We start from the raw sequence: 13,551 nt of genomic DNA on the forward strand, positions 1-13,551 counted from the left end.
TTGCATAGGGTAACATGGCTATGAAGCGTCTGAGGTTGGATTTGAACCCATGTCTTCCTAACTCTAGGCTTGATGCTCTTATACACTGCACCACTTAACTTCCCACTAAATGGCGGCCAATATTTGGGTAAGTCAGATGGAAGTAGAAATTAATAACTTCCTATGTGACCTTAGGCAAGATAACTAATTTCTCTGTGCCTTCATTTCCTCGTCTGTAAAACAAAGGGGTTACACTAGATGATCAGTAAGGTTCTTTCCATCACTAGCAACCTTAAATCTATAATTCAGTTTTTGCTTGAAAAAATTGCAATGGACTAGAATGGTCCACCTGTACAGTGTGGAAAAAATACCCAGCCAATTTGGAGTCAGGATGTTGTTGGTCAGTTGTTTCAGCTGTGTCCAACTCTCCATGACACCATTTGGGATTTTCTTGGCAAAGATGCTGGAATGGTTTGCCATTTTCTTCTCCAGCTCATTTTACAGATGGGGAAACTGAGGCAAGTTGGGTTAAATGACTTGTCCAGGGTCACACATGTCTGAGGCCAGATTTGAATTCAGGTCTTCCTGATTTCAGGTCGGGATACTCTATCTACTATACCACCTAGCTGCCCTTGGAATCAGGATATTGGGATCTTAATATTAACTCTGTTGCTTATTAACTATGTACTTGTGAGAAATGCAGTTAAATCTCTCTAAGGCTCGCTTTTCTCACCTCTAAAATGAGTATAATCACAGTCATCAGGAGGAACATGTTCTGTGAATCCACAGTATGAATTTATGTAGATAAATCACTCTAGAAATGTGAGTTTTTATTTTTGTCATTGTAGCAATCATCAAAGATTTTTCAGCTATGAAGGCTATTGAACCGTAGATATGTGGTTTTAGAGACTGGAATTAGATAGGTAATTGCCTCCATTCTCTAATATACTTTGTGAAGATCTAGCTATGGGAACATACTGGGATATTCTTGGTTCACATAGGCCTGGAGGCAGGGGGAGGTTGGCAGGATAATTTTGGGAGGAATATCACATGTAAAGATGGTGGCAGTGGTGGCTGTGCTTTAGGGAGATAAGATACTAGATGTCTTTTCTAGGGGAAGCGGTAAATAGTTATCAGATCAAAAAATTGGGGACAGGAACTGTCAGGGGAGGAAAAACTCTTAGTGAGATGGACTTGAAAATTAAAAATGAAACCTATTAAAAACCCAGTGGCCTCTGGTGTCTCCAAATAGACCTGGAAATTCACTATGATGCATAGGATTAGAAATCAAAACCTTTGGTTTTTAAGCCTTGGTTTTGCCATTACCATTAATCTTTAAGAAAGTCATTTTCTCTCTCTGGGCCTCTGTTCCCTTATCCATAAAATGAGAACAAATTAGATGGTCTCTAATGTCTTTTTCTACCCTGACATTCTGTGGCACTAAGCCAGGTAGGCCACCACTAAGCATTTTTAATGACCCCATGATAAGTATTCTCTTTCCCTACCTGGACCTTTTAAAAGATCCAGATGCCCTACCTCTACTCATCACAACAAACCATGAAGAAATGTCCCATTTTCCTTTGAGGCCAGTGATGTGTCCTTTCAATTTTCTATTGGTTCTGAAGACTTTCCCTTTGAGATATACCCACTGGGGTCACCAGGAGTTGTGAAACTGAGGAGGGTAAAGAGATAGAAAGAAAAAAAAGAGATGAAAGAGATCTCTTCCCCAGCCAATCCCAACTATATATCTTGAGCTTTCTGAGCTCAGCCTTTATTCATGTTATTCTATCCACCTGGGATGTTCCACCCCACCATCTCTGCCTAACCAATTCCTTTTCCTCCTTCAAGATTCAACTTAGGTCCTATTTCCTCCTTGAATTCTACCCTTACTACCTCTGGCTACAGAGTTATCCTCTGAATTCTTATAGGAAAGAAGGAATGAAATAATAATTTATTAAGTATCTATTATGTGCCACACATTTTACACATTTAGATACTCACAATAACCCTGCAAGTGGGTGATATTCTTATCCCCATTTTATAGTTAAGAAAACCATTTCCCTCTATCCATTTTTCAGGTATGTTGTAGAGGGGATGTTATTTCAGATTAGGCGGCCTGAGGCCCTTTCCAATTCTGGCATTCAGTCATTTTAAAAGCTTAGTTTCTGGGAGCATTGGAATTTTAAACTGAACTTTAAAATCTTGAAGCTATGCCTCCTCTGGCTCGGAATGATTTGACCCAGTGTTCTAACCTGTAAAGATGTTTTTGTAATTATCCATCCAATCAATATTTGTGTTTCTTTTACAAATTTTGTAAGCATACCAATTATTTTTTTACCGAAGTTACTAATAAAAATGGTAAGCACCTTGGGACCAAACACCAATCTCTGGTGGAATACTTCTAACAATATATTATTAACAGTAATATATTATCATACTGTTTGGTAAAAACATGCATATAGATATCAAAATGAATGGTCCTGGAACGTCTCAGCGTGGGCTAAGGCTACCCAATTCCTCCTAACTTTCCTTGGCATGACATGCTTATCATACTGTGAAGAATATGTTCCTTTCTACCCTTCATGTCATAAAACAAAGTAAAGGGTGTAGCATTTTATGTGCTGTTTTCTGGGTAGTCTATCCCTATGCCAAAGCATAGGTTGGTTCAAGTCTCTCCTCACTCCAGTCCTTCCTCCACTCATCTGTCAGTTTTCTTTTATTTTTAATTTAAAAAATATTTATTTTAATTTACGGAATAAAACAAACATTTTCATAACATAGTATAATAAAAATATGATTATACACAAAACTGCAAATCTGCTATGTACAACCTGGTACTCCTTTTAAACATATAATAAAGTTATAATGTAAATTTCTTTTGTTCCCCTTTTTCCTCTTTTTTCTTCCCTCCTCCCCCCCCCCCCACTTTAGAGATAGCTACCATTAGAAACAAATAGCACAGGTCTGATATGGTCATCTCTTCTTCCCCCTTACACAATAAACTCCAGTGGCTCCCTATTACCTCCAGGATCAATTATAAAATTCCCTATTTGACATTCAAAGTCCTTCATATATTGCCCCCTCTCCTGTACTTTCTGGTCTTCTTATGTGTTACAACCTTTGCCCCAAACCTCAGGTATTCTGTGATCCAGTGGTACTGGCCTTCTTACTGTTCCTCAAACAAGATGCACCATTTCTCAGCTTCTGGCATTTTCAATGACTGCCCCCTTTGCTTCAAGTGTTCCCCCTCCCAGTCACTGTCTCTTGGATTCTCCAGGTCCCTGCAGGTCCCAGCTAAAACCCTATTATCTGAATCACCTTCATTTGAATTGTTTTACGAAGATTCTGAAGATCACCTGGCAGGATAAGGTACCAGACACTGAGGTCCTTTCTAGAACTAAGTTACCAAGAATTCAAACTCTGCTTCAGAGAGCACAACTCTAATAGGATGGCCACATTATTTGAATGTAAAACATAACTCTTGCCCAAAAGACTATTTTATGGAGAACTCATACAGGGCAAGTGTTCATATGGTGATCAGAAGAGGCAATAGATACAAGGACACTCTAAGTTTCTTTTAAGAACTTTGGAATTGGTTGTGTGACATGTGAGACACTGGCACAGGACCGTTCAGCATGGTATACCCACATCAGAGAAGGTGCTGTGCTCTATGAGCAAATCAGAATTGAAACAGCTCAAAGGAAACGTTATCATGTGCAGATTTAGAGAATCCACCCCAAATATTCACACCGACTATTTGTGCCTGACTTGTGGTAGAACATTCCAAGCTCATATTGGTCTGATCAGCCACAGTTGGATACACTAAAACTTGACTCTAGCACAGTAATGCCATTTTCATCCCCTTCAAGAACAGAGGACAAAAACCAACCAACCAAAACCCTAATTTCCACTGGAAGTCTTTCCTTGTTCCCCTTGATTCTTGCGCCTTCTCTCTCTCTTGATCTTATCCAGTTTATTCTATATGTGGTTTGTTTGTACACAATTGTTTGCATGATATCTCTCCATTAGACTATAAGCTCCTTGAATACTTCTACAGCCTTTTGCTGTGTTGTTCATCCTTCATTCTTGAAGGGACCAATGATATCACAAGAATGATGTCTTCACTTGCTTATGAATTGGATTAAGTGAGGCAGAGCTGCACAAAGTCTTTTGCCTTATTTTGTATCCCAAGTACTTGGCATTGTTCCTGGCCCATAATGCATACATAATTAATATTTACTGATACAGTGAGCTAAGGCTGAAATCGAATCTTCTGACTCCAATTCCAGGTATTTCCCCCCTTAATCTGGAGAGCATCTGAAGAGTCCAGACCTTACTTGAGCAGGAATCCCTGAACAATCTTCCCAAGTAGCTATCTCAGTCTCCAGTAGAAGACTCTAGCCATGGGTAGTTCAATACTTCTTAAAGCAGCCAATTTCACTTTGGAGTATGTCAAATGGTTGACCAAATTTTCCTTATGTTCAGGTCTAATCCATCTCTCTAGATCTTCTGTCCCTTAACTTTTGGAATGAAGAGGGGGTGAATCTAATTCCTCTTCTGTAAGACATTCCTTCAAATACTTGAAGGCCACTTTCATGGTGCCCTCTCTCATCTTTAGCTCACTGACCAATTTTTTTTTTTTTTTTTGGCTTCTCACAGGTCTCACAGAATGAGATCTCCTCATGGAAAGGTCTCATATTTCTGCCTTCAACAACCTTCATGGAGATCATCAAACTTCCTAAATGGTGATTCTCAGAACTAAGAATATTATATTTGTGTGCAGGGTGCTGGTCTAGATGCTGCACCCAGTACCTCTGGGAACTTCCTGTCTAAGACAGATACACTGACATGAAGAATCAGATAGAGGATAATATAAAACCATCAATAATAAACATAAACATTTTTAAATCAATGCAAAATCAGAGAAGAACTAATTTCAACTTTGCATCAGAGAGAAACAAAATCTGGGTTGAGGGGAAAAGAGAAATGGTTACTACCATCTCAGCTCCCACACTAGTGAAAGAGAAGGGACTGCACAGATAATACAGATTAGAAGGAAATACAAAAACCATTCTTATCATTAATATTATAATTAAAATGATCTTTATTACATTTGCATTTTGCTTTAATTGAAGCCAAAAGCAGCCTTGGTGTACTACTGAACTTGGTATCTGAAGATTCAGGTTCTCTTATTTATTAAATGTGTGATAAAATCACTTAACTCTCCGGGGCTTCAGTTTCCTTATCTATAAAAATGGACTGGATGTTCTGTAAGGCATTTTTCAGCTTAAACTAGATTGTGTCTAGACTTGGGATTCTTAATTTAGGATCCTTTTTTGTTTATTTAAATATTTTGATAAGTTGCTTTTCAGTATAATTGACTTTCTTTGTAATCTTCAGCATTTTATCTTCTGCATTCAAAAACATGATTTTGTGAAGGGGTCCAGAGGCTTCTCTAGACTGTCATGAACTCCTGTTCATGACACACACACAAATTCAGGAACCCTGGATCCAGCCTCACGTAAACAGGAGATAATTTTTTGTCATTGTTGAATGTTAAAATCAGTTTATATTCCCTGAGTTTACAATCCAATTCAACAAACGCGTTAATTACCTACTATGCATAAAATACTGTGCTAGACATACAGTGAGTGATTTGGGTGAAAAGGTGCCCAGGTGCATGATGGATGGAAGGAAAGAAGTCATCTTGGAATTAAGGACTGGCCACAGATAATATACAAAGAGGACTATCAGTCATCAACCATTGAGTGTGACCTTCCCCTGCCCCTACCCCATTGGCAGGCCTAGGGCCAACAGCAGTTAAAATGTTATCATTGAAAGGAGAGTTAATTATCTCCCATTTCCTGTAAGAAGGAAAAGAAGAGAAAAAAGAAGTTAAGGCCCTGCTAGAGTGTGGAGTAGGTGGAAATTAGATGGCAGGGTACTGGTGGGAGGAGTTGTGGACGAGGGAGGGAAGGTGTTGGCAGATGGATGCCAATGACTAATAAAACAGAGTATATAGGTCACACAGACTTCTAGGCAAAAGAGTGTGCTCTCTCTCTCTCTCTCTCTCTCTCTCTCTCTCTCTCTCTCGCTCTGTCTCTTCCTCCCTGTCTCTTTGTCTCTGTCTCTGTTTCTATCTCTGTCTATTCCTCTGTTCCATTCTATTTCTGTGTCTGTCTGTCTATCTGTTTGCTTGTTTGACATAGCCCTTGGTCTACCTGTTGCTCTTTGGGCTTTTTTCAGGCACAGGCTCTGAAAGGGGCAGAGGTAGCTACTATAACCATATCACCAGAGCTCTCAAACTGGGGTAAGAATGAGAACAGGGGTGAAAAAGTGTGGGAGTATAACAACAGGAAACCAGGTTTCCATGATGGGTTGGCTACCAGGGCCTGAACCACACCCTTCTTTCTCCTCATCCACTTCACAGTGCCATTGACGCCTGACAAATGCTCAATATATTTCCAAATTCCTGTTCCTTCCCCTGCCTCAAGGCTGGTAGGCCCCTTACCCTGGGCCACGCTGACCACTCAACCTCTGTTCTCAAAAGTCTTTAGCAATGAAGATCTCATAGTCTCCTTTAGTCACCAACATGGCAGGGTCCTCACACTTCTTAGAAATAAGGCAATTCTTCCTAATGTCTAATAATCTACCATGCTGTCAGTTGAATAGTATTAAGGATAATAATAACCAGAACTTACATGTCACCTACTAAGTGTCAGGCATAGCTAAATGCTTTGCAAAAATTACCCTATTTGATCCTCATAATTACCCTGAAATATAGGTGCTATTGTTACCCCCATTTTAGGAAACTGAGGCACATAGTTTAAATGATTTGACCAAGGAGTTGAAGACTAATTATAAATGGGCAGTGACAAGAGAGCTCTTCAAGTAGATTCCTCCAGGATTTTGTGAGGTCTTTGTGGCTTGAGAGGATAACTGAGACCCAGGGACTAAGGAACAAACCCCCAACCCAAATATCCAACTCCTTCATACATTCACTAAGCCAAGCTATGTCCTGCACTTACTGAAATGGTGACCATTTTAAACTTCTTCTCTCAGTTTTCATTTCTTTCTCTTTTCATTTTCCTTTTTCCCTCTCCCTTTCCCTTTCTTTCTAATTATCCTTAGCTCTTGCCTTTCCCTGGTTCAGGCTTGCTGAATGGAAGCCCCCAATGTCTCCAGGGCCATTTTGCTCTACCTGGATGGGTGCAAAGCAGAGATGAGGAGGGCTGGAAATCTCACTGTGGGGCCCCTATTTCCTGAATGGAAAGCAGGACAAATGTCAGGTGCCTGAAATAAATAAGTCCTCCTCCTTCCCCCTCCACCCCAGGAGTAGCTCATTTTCCTCTTCATTTCCACCATACTGGTTAGAAGCTAATTCAATTGACCTTGAAGGTGCTCTGAGAATTAGATACTACTCCTGGGCAAGATTTTGCTTCTACTATTCCAGGGAGAAGAAAGGATATAGTCTATAGTTACTACCTTTGGAAAAGGAGATTCCTTATGTCAAAATGGGGAGGGGAAGGAAGAGTAAATGAACTCTAAAATCCCTTCCAATTTTAAATCTTATGATTCCTCAAGCAGCTTTGGTTGCCTGTACTTCACAACACTGGGGGTGAGGAAGCTTTGCTCATGCCTTACCTCTATCACTCTTGCTATAGTCTCAAAATTTATCAGTGGTCATGGATGACGACATGGATGCTCTTTCCCCTCCTTGAATAATCCTTCTTGACTGTTGGAGATCCTCAAGTAGTCTGTCATGGGGGCACAAAGCATGTGCCATCAGGACAGAAGCCAACAGACTTTCATCTCAGGCATTCTTTTGTAGAGGGGTACCCTCTCTGGCCAAATGGGGCAACCCCTTTTCTCCACTATGAGGAGCTACATTTGTTAGGCAGAAGCAGTAGGGCTTCCTGGGGTCTCCCCTCTGTGCCCACAAACTCTTCAAGCCGCCCCTAGGAATCTCCCTGGTCCTTTATCTTCCCTTTATTCACTCCTAGAGCTTTCATTTTCCTCCACTCCCCAGAGTCACAGCTGGGGCTCTGGGAAACTCCAGTGGGCAGATCTTTCCACCTCCCCCAATCTCTCCCCCTGACCTCCACTTTTAAGTTAAAGTGCTCACAACCTAGGTCAGACAGGTGCAGATCATCTTAGACCTCTCTGCAATCCATTCAGCATTTTGGTCTTTTCGACACCCTCCCTAACATAAAACTCTAACATCTCTTGTTCTGTTTTAATCTTATGTCCAAACACTCTCAGATCTGAGGCTCACTAGCTGTGTGACGACAACCAGTCACGTTACCTCTCTAAGGCCCTGTTCTCTCACCTGTGAAATATAGAAATGTAGACAACAATGCGTACACTACTGAACTCCCCAAGTCTTTGCAAGCAGAACATTTCATAAACCTTATAGTGACAGTTGGAATAGGGACTTATTATTCTCAAAATCTCTCTGAAATCATTTCAGAGTGAATAGTCTTGATGACTTTAAAACAAAAGAAATCTCATTTTACTTTTTCCAACAGTTTTGAGGTCAAATTTGGGAATCTGTACCCCTTAGAGGCCTTTCATTATGGATAATGACCATAAGTGGCCAAATTCAAAGAAACAACCAGCCGAGAGAAGCGCTAAATGCCAGTGAGTCCATGGGATCTCTCATGGCACAGCAGACAAAGAATCTGGAGTCAGGAAAACCTAAGTTTAAATCCAGCCTCAGTCATTCACTATCTCTGTGACTCTAGGCAAGTCACCTAACTTCTGTTTGCCTCAGTTTCTTCAGCTATAAAACTGTGATTATAAATAGCACCCACATAACGAGGTTGTTTAAGAGTCAAATGAGAAGATATTTGTTTAAAGAAAAAAAGCATTTAGCACGGTGCCTGACACAGAGAAGGCACCAAGTTTACTCCTTCTTTACTTCTTCCTTCCTTGAAGATCTTGAAGAGTCAGAGAAATCATTTTCTACTGGTGATAGTCCTTTTTAGAAAAAAAGGAATAAATAAAATGGCGTCTCAAGATTCCAATCAATTCTAAGGACCATGATCATGATGATAATAGCTAGCATTTCTGTAGTACTTTAAGCTTTGTAAAGTACTTTACAATATTATCTTATTATTTCCTCACAACAGCCCTGGAAGGTAGGTGCTATTATTATCCCCATTTTATAGACAAGGGAACAGAGGTTAAAGTGACGTGTCCAGGATCACACAGCTACTAAGTATCTGAGATCAGGTTTGAATTCAGGTCTTTGTGGTTTTAGGTCCAGTGCTCTATCCACTCACTGAGCCACCTAACTGCCTAGATAATTCAGGAGATAGAACTGGGAATAGGGTTCTTGATCTTGATCCTCTCCCTTTTCATCAAGAATGCCTTAAAATTCAGGTCCCTTCTTCCTCCAAAATCAATCTTACCCAGTTCAACATGGATAGAACCACAAATTGCCTTTCATAAAGACTGCACTCACCTGTCCTCTGCAAGGGAACTTGATCAAAGAGAAGGGGATGTGGGGAGGAGGGTCCCACACCTTCCCCAGGGTAGGCACCGAGTTCAAGACAGCAGCTGAAGGTCATGTTACGTATAGTGCCTGTGTGTCTGTCCTCATTCAGCAGCTGTCACCAGTGCCACTGAGAAGGGGAAGCGGAAATGAGAGTCATACACATATGCGCTCACAGACCCCACCTCCCCCACCTCTGCCACATCCTTTGCCCTAGTGCAGGAGACCAGAGAGGTAAAAAAAGCAGCTACTTGAGTCCCTGTGCTAAGAGCCACTGCATGTCTCTGGCCGCTGGGGCTTCATCTTGGTCAGCTCAGACAGATGGTAGGTCCCTCCTATGGGGAGGCGGATTATCTAAGGAGCAGTTTCCTAGGCTCATAGGATTCAAGAACTGAAAGGAAACTTAGAGATCATTTGGGACCATCTTTTTGTTTTATGGATAAAGAAACTGAGAACCAGAGAAAGAAAAATACTTCTGCCAAGGTCACCCAGAAAAGACTTATTTTTTTTACGTTAATCATGGGTTTGAATAATGGAATAAAAAGACAAGAGATAGAGAGGAGGTTTCAACCGAACATAAACCTCTCAAAGGCGGGAACTGTTTTGGTTTTCATCTTTGTAACTCTGACTTCTACACAGGGACTTGCAGCCAGTAGACACTTAATAAATGTTTATGGAATGTCATGAAATGGAATACTGGCAGTGCACAGATTAGAATCCAGGTCTCCTGACTTCAAATTTAGGACTCTTTTCTGCTGTACAGCACTGTCTTGCCTATACTAATCCTGCCCCATAGGAATACCTCCCTAGTGTCTAACCTGAATTTCTCCTACTGCAAATGAAGTTGTTGGCATCCCACCCTCAGCTGGGACAGAGAAAAACTTGCTCACTGAGTCTGTAGTTATTAAGTTGAATTAAGTATAGCATCTCTCTGGGGCTGCCTTCTAGCTCCCAATCAAATGTTTGGTTACCAGGGGAGCAATTACATTAGGTTTAAAGGACTCTCTGGTTCCGCATAGCTAAAAACTATGTCTCATGATACCCCACAAGTGCATTTACTTTTAATTGTCAGTCAGCAGGCACAATTAACTCAAAGCAAAGGCATTTATTGGAGTGATAACAATAAGAACAACTAGCTGTACCCTATGTGGAAGGCAAACCAAGCAAGTCAAGCTACCCTCATTATGGTAACCACCACCCTCCCTTAGACCCTAATGGAAATAGCCTATGGTTATGAATAGAGGAGCCTTGGGAAGAGCAATGCCCTCCAGACTACCAGCCTTACTTATAGCCTACAGGTAACATGGAGGGGATTAATCACCATGGAACATGGACCTATGTTTCTTCCTATTTTGATGTTGGTAACATCAAAGCCATTAAACCAATGGGCAACTGAATCAAAGAACTCTGGAAATAGCAGCCAATCCACCCTACCAACTGCCAATTGTGTCCTCTGGAGAAGATAAGACAATTTAGTCATGATATCTTAGGGAGATATCTTAAAGGAGAGGTGGGAGGTAACTGGCTAGATTTCTTCCTTAAAGACCATGCCTTAAAGCTAATTCACTCTGTCTCTCATTAATTGGAAAATAGATCCCTGCCCAAGCACCCCTTAATGGTTATTTTTGGGGTCCATGGCTCATAGTGACAGTAAATAGAAATTGTTTCTCTTTTGGCCAGAAACCCTGAGGGTCTTCCCCTCCCAGTTTGGTTTTTCTTTTAATTAAAAGGATCATCTCTTGGTTCACTTCTTAATCAGCCCTAGTCACTGAATGGGTGTTGCCTCAGACAAAGTGAGAACTTGGAAAGACCTTAGCTTAAAAAGGCCAAGGTCTCCCACTGCATTCTGGGCCATCTCTAGTCTTCCTGATCTGTATCTGGCCACTGGATTCAGATGGCTCTAGAGGAGAAAGTGAGGTTAGTAACTCTGCACAGTCCTTCCTGACTTAAAAGCAATTCATTTGCAAGTCATAGCATCATCTTCCTGATACCATAGTCTTCTTCAAATGAAGGACAAACCACAACACAAGCAAGTGCCAGGCTCATCAAACCATGACCATCACTTCTACTACTGCTTCCTCTCATATTTCCATAAAGATATTTCAGGACCTTAGATAATAATACCCCTCAAACTATCCATCTTCCTTCCAGTCCAGGTCCTGTAGACATCAGTGAAGGGATCAATTATTGTGGAGAAGACCCTAACTTCCTTGTGGCCACTACAACCTACTGTCAATAAACTTCCACTGCTGAGTATCTAAGCCTAAGAGCTCCAAGAGTGGCAACATTCTATACACCATGGGACCTACTTCCCTCATAGCCCCTTTAGCTATTATCCTGGGGAGTACGTGATCTGCTAAAGGCCTCTGTGGGTACTTCGTCTTATCACTAGCCACAATGATGTAAATACCCAGAATAGAATGCTCTTGGCACTGTCGAATGGTTCAACATCAGAAACAGATATGATTTTATCATTAGAAATGAAATTAAAGTAGATATATTGCTATCTTTTCTGTAGATTATATATTATGTTAGAATAATGTGACATCATAAACAATTTAATATACATATATATGTGCTATTTATGCCACTGGAACTGATTGTGGTATATGTTGTGAGTTGTTGGTCTAAACTTAATTTATGCCAAACTATTTTCCAATTTTTCTGGTGGTTTTTGCCAAGTAATTACGACTTGTTTGAATAGCTGTGTTCTTTGTGTTCATCAAACATAATGTTACTGCATTCATTTGTTTCTGGATCTTACATTCCTAATGTAGCCCATTGATTACTTTCCCATTTCTTAAAACCAGTAGCAAAATAGCTCTAATAATTACTACTTCAGAAATGGCCCTGTTAAGCCACTTTCTCCCTCCTCCCTCCTTTTCATTATTTCTCTTGAGATTCTTGATCCTCCAGATTCATTTTGTTATTATTTTTTCAAGCTCTGTAAAATAAATCTTTGGTGGTTTGATTGATATGGTACTAAATTAAGTAAATTCATTTAGATAATACTGTTTTATAATTACTTTAGCACAACTAAGCCACGAGTAATTAATATCTCCAATTATGTAGGCCTGTCTTCATTTTCATAAAAAGGTTGTATTTGTGTAATTCCTATGTGTATCATGGTAAGTAGACTCACACATATTTCCTGCATTTTAGAGTTATTGTGAATGGAATTTCTCTTTCTATCTCTTCCTTTTGGGTTTTGCTGGTAATACATAGAAAGGCTGATTATTCTTGTAGGTTTATTTTGTATTCTAATACTCTGCTGAGGTTATTACCTGTTTCAATGAATTTTAGTTGAATCTCTAGGGTTCTCTATGTATACCATCATATCATATGAAAAAAATGATAATTTTGTTTCTTCTTAACCCATCTCTCAAATTTCTTTTTCTTGTCTTAACACTATATCTAACATTACTAGAATTATATGAATTAATTGTGGTGAGAATGGGTATCTTAGCTTTAATTTTTCTTAATGGAAAGGCCTTTAGCATTTTTCTATTATATCTAAAGCTTTCTTTTTCAAGGAGGAATAGGTTTAGGGATTGATTTTATTGGTATAGGGAACTCCCAAATGATAACATTTCTTTACCAAGCTATAGGCGGTCACTTCTTTGCAATTTTGTGCTTTAGAAAGGAAGCAGCTAGCTTTTGGATACCCATTTTGCCCTCTGTGGTAGATGGTACATATCACAAGTGAGATGAACATTTTTCTGACAGCACCCACATTATTATTACTCTTTGAATGGTACTAGGCAATGGTCACAGCACCAGAGCTCCCCCTTCCTGTCTCAGGGTCACTTTTGAAAATAAATTTATTATTCCTGAGCACACACATGAGAGGTATGAGGGAAAAAAAAATCACTGATCATCCATGCAACACTGGAATCATTCAGTCTATATACCAGAAACTCATAGCACCTAGAGAATCCTCAGAGGTAAGTTTTATCCTGACCCCCTTCCTGAAGTCATGTCTTCATTGGGAAGCATACCTGTTATATACAGTGACATAAAAGTATAAGGTTCCGAGGTGGAAGGGACCCTAGAAGTCATATATTTTTGCCTCATTT

General features: G+C 40.1%; 1 protein-coding gene across 1 annotated transcript in view; it reads right to left on the reverse strand.

Annotated features, from left to right (window-relative positions):
- The window catches only part of TESPA1 (thymocyte expressed, positive selection associated 1), a 42,451-nt gene extending 32,847 nt beyond the window's left edge, over nt 1-9,604 (reverse strand). The window contains exon 1 of the mRNA XM_072654939.1: nt 9,446-9,604. The gene's annotated coding sequence lies outside the window, so the exon portion shown is untranslated. The remainder of the gene's footprint in view (nt 1-9,445) is intronic.
- Between the last annotated feature and the right edge of the window lie 3,947 nt (nt 9,605-13,551).

Source organism: Notamacropus eugenii, chromosome 3 (assembly GCF_028372415.1).
Source record: "Notamacropus eugenii isolate mMacEug1 chromosome 3, mMacEug1.pri_v2, whole genome shotgun sequence".
NCBI lineage: Eukaryota > Metazoa > Chordata > Mammalia > Diprotodontia > Macropodidae > Notamacropus > Notamacropus eugenii.